The 4,190-nt window shown below is 41.8% G+C and overlaps 1 pseudogene; it reads left to right on the top strand.

Annotated features, from left to right (window-relative positions):
• The first annotated feature begins 1,523 nt into the window (after positions 1-1,523).
• On the top strand, positions 1,524-4,102 carry LOC124017326 (annotated as a pseudogene).
• The last annotated feature ends 88 nt before the right edge of the window (positions 4,103-4,190 follow it).

Raw genomic sequence — 4,190 nt, 5'->3', positions numbered from 1 at the left:
AGGTGAGTCCAGGTGAGTCCGATAATTAAGCGCAGGTGCGCGTAACGAGGGTGGCAGGTATGTGTAATGATGAGTGAACTGATGACCTTGAGCACCAGAGAGGGGGCACGGGAGCAGACATGACAGTACCCCCCACTAGGGGCGCCACCTGGCATCCTACCTGGGTGAGCCTGACGGTCTGGCCGAGGCGTGGGAGCCTGATGAGCCAGCTGAGGTATCCCGATTGCGTCGGTAGCGGCACCCGGACCCGACGTCACCCCCCAAAAAAATTATAATAAAAAATAAAACATCCCTGATGCCTCCACTGTGAGTCACATTCTGTAACAGTTCCGTATTGACAGACGCTGGGAGACGAGATACACAGGGTGGATTTAATAATAAATAGACATGAAACAAAACAAGAACAGCATCTGGACAGGAGAAACATATCAACATCAATACTGACTCTGGAATGAAACGGAGGTGACAGATATAGGGGAGGTAAATGACGTGATGGTGTCCAGGTGAGTCACAAAATTAATTGCAGGGCAGCGCATAACCCACCGTGGTAGGTGTGCGTAATGATGAGTGAACTGATGACCTCAAGCACCGGGGAGAGGGAGCAGACTAGTGACAACCGTGAAGCATGGAGGAGGAGGTGTTATGGCGTGGGGGTGCTTTGCTGGTGACACTGTCTGTGATTTATTTAGAATTCAAGGCACACTTAACAAGCATGGCCACCACAGCATTCTGCAGTGATATGCCATCCCATCTGGTTTGGGCTTAGTGGGACTATCATTTGTTTTTCAATGACCCAACACATTAAATCAAATGAAATTGTATTGGTCACATACACATGGTTAGCAGATGTTAATTCAAGTGTAGCAAAATGCTTGTGCTTCTAGTTCCGACAGTGCAGTAATATCTAACAAGTAATCTAATGATTCCACAACAACTACCTAATACACACAAATCTAAGTAAAGGGATGGAATAAGAATATGACATATAAAGATATGGATGAGTGAACACACCTCAAGGCTGTGTACGGGCTATTTTACCAGAAGGAGTGTGATGCATCAGATGACCTGGCCTCCACTATCCCCTGACCTCAGCAAATGGAGATGGTTTGGGATGACATGGACCGCAGAGTGAATGAAAAGCAGCCAACAAGTACTCAGCATATGTGGGACCTCCTTCAAGACTGTTGGAAAAGTATTCAGGTGAAGCTGGTTGACAGAACGCCCAGAGTGTGCAAAGCTTTCATTAAGGCAAAGGGTAGCTATTTGAAGGATCTCAAATGTAAAATATATTTTGATTTGTATAACACTTTTTGGATACTACATCATTCCATATGTGTTATTTCATAGTTTTGATGTCTTCACTATTATTCTACAATGTAGAAAATTGTTTTTAGAAATGTAGAAAAACATTTGAATGAGTATGTGTTCTAAAACTTTTGACTGGTAGTGTAGATATTACCATCCTGAAAAATGATATAAACCTCAGTTGATTAATTTGAAGTAATGTGTTTTCCCCATTTCAGTTTATCATGAAATTCACTTTATCTACGGATGCTTTGAGTCAAGTGATCCTGCGGTGGGACTTGAGATTAATGGAATGAAGTCTTCTATGGCGACTTCAATAAAACAGTAATACGTGTCTAATAGCAGATGTAGTGTTTACATTACCTAAATCCATATCTATTACACCAGAGGACAAAGAAAGGCTTGTGAATATGCTACCATTAGCAGAGTTTGGTGCAAAAAAACTGCATCGCATGGGGCAAACAGTCTGAACCGAAAATACCAAAAATCAAAGGTAAGTGAAGATTGATGGAAATGTCTCACATAAATTGATAAATAATCAGTGATTCAATATGATTTGGAGCGTCTCCAAAATCAATCTTTGTCAGAGTGGTCTGTCGAGCGGAGTTAATGTCATATACTATGCATGCCAGTCTCTCTTGGCTAAGGGTTGAGAGAGACTGACTGCATCACTTCTTTTTATAAGAAACATTAATGAGTTGAAAATCCCAAATTTACACACAGCCCTGACACACACTTAACAAACCACACATGCCACCAGGGGTCTTTCACAGTCCCTGAATCCAGAACAAATTCAAGAAAGCGTACAGTTCCATCTCATATTGCTCAAATGAACAGCAAACCTGGTTTAAAAAAAACTTATAAAGCAACACCTCACAGCACAACACCTCCCCTATTTGACATAGATAGTTTGTGTGTACATTATGTGTTGATATGTAGGCTACGTGTGCCTTTTACAATTGATGTAGTTCTGTCCTTGTCTATTAATATTCTTCTTATGTCATGTTTCATGTTTTATTTGGACCCCAGGAAGAGTAGCTGCTGCTTTCGCAACAGCTAATGGGGCTCAATAAAATACCAAATACCACATATGCTATCTTTTGAGTAGGTCTATGTACAGTATCTGCCTTAATCCCAAATTAATGGGGCAATAGGCAGTGACATTTTGAAAGTCTGACAAACTTCAATTCAATTTTTTGGAGTGAATACAGTTTCAGGCTTTTTTGTTGCCCCTCTAGATGCCCCTGAGAGCACCATCTACCCCAGGGATGAGGTGGAACTGGGGGTGGAGAACACCCTCATCTGCTTTGTGAATGATTTCTTTCCACCTGTCAAAGTCAATTGGACCAAGAATGGAATGGAGGTGACTGAGGGATTGTCTCTCAGTCGTTACTATCCTAATAAAGATGGAACGTTCCACCAGTTCACCAGCCTGAGTTTCACCCCACAAAAAGGAAGACGTCTACATCTGCGCTGTGGCGACACGGCCCTGAAGGACCCCAAAACCAGGGGTGAGAGAGGACATAATATTTTTGTACATGGTTCTATACTGAACAAAATTATAAACGCAACATGCAACAATTTCAACGAGTTACAGTTCATATAAGGAAATGAGTCAGTTGAAATAAATACATTAGTCCTTAGTCTATGGGTTTCACATGACTGGGAAGGCAGCACAGCCATGAGTGGGCCTGGGAGGCCATTGGCCCACCACTGGGGAGCTAGGCCCAGCCAATCAGATGAGTCCGGGTGGCTGGTCTTAGACGATGCCGCCAGGGAAGAAGCTGGATGTTGAGGTCCTGGGTTGGCGTGGTTACATGTGATCTGCAGTTGTGAGACCGGTTGACATACATCAAATTCTCTAAAATTACGTTGGAGGTGGCTTATGGCAGAGAAATTAACATTAAATTATCTGGCAACAGCTCTGGTGGACATTCTTGAAGTCAGCATGCCAACTGCATGTTCCCTCAGAACTTGAGGCATCTATGGCATTGTGTTGTGTGAAAAAACTGCACATTTTAGAGTGGTCTTTTATTGTCCCCAGCACAAGGTGCACCTGTGTAATGATCATGCAGTTTAATCAGCTTCTTGATATGCCACACCAGTCAGGTGGATGGATTATCTTGGCAAAAAAAAAAAAAAAAAAAAAAGCGAAATGCTCACTAATAGGGATGTAATGAAATTTGTGGACAAAGTTGAGAGGAATAAGGTTTTGTGTATATGGAAAATGTCTGGGGTCTTTTATTTCAGCTCATGAAACATGGGATCAACACTTTACATGTTGCGTTTATATTTTGTTCAATATATTTACTTTAATATTAAACCTACAGGAAACTCAAACAACTCTGGAAAATGAGACCTGAAACAAACCATTCCAAGGCAGTGTGTGATGAGTGTGTGTGTATTGTGCTGATTCTGGTGACACATCTTGTCTTCCAGAATATAAGGTCAGTGGGTCCAGTGTTGGTCCTGGTCCTGCTGTATTCTGTGGAGTGGGCCTCACTCTTGGGCTGCTGGGGGTGGCTACTGGAATGTTCTTCATCTACAAAGGAAAGAGAGCCACTGAGTCTCATGAATAAAGATGGGAAGTGAGGCACTGGACTAGAGCGATCTAGCCATTACGATTTGAGCCATTAAGTGTCATAATCATCACATTAAATTCTGCACAATATTGGTAAATCAGTCAAAACTGTACGCCATTACTCGCTGTTGATTTCTGTCTATTCAAAAAGTGTAGAAGGTGAATTTTATTTTTTAGAAGTGTTTTTTTTACAATAAAAAAATACATAAATTGGGAGATACTGTAAGGTTCTGCTTTTCTTTGTAAACCTTGTGTTCTGGAATGTAGCCCTGCCTTTCATTCTTGTTCATTGATTTCTCCTGTG

This window comes from Oncorhynchus gorbuscha, unplaced genomic scaffold, assembly GCF_021184085.1.
Source record: "Oncorhynchus gorbuscha isolate QuinsamMale2020 ecotype Even-year unplaced genomic scaffold, OgorEven_v1.0 Un_scaffold_18280, whole genome shotgun sequence".
NCBI lineage: Eukaryota > Metazoa > Chordata > Actinopteri > Salmoniformes > Salmonidae > Oncorhynchus > Oncorhynchus gorbuscha.
The sequence above is the reverse complement of the archived record's forward strand: the minus strand, read 5'-3'. Positions and strand labels throughout refer to the sequence as shown.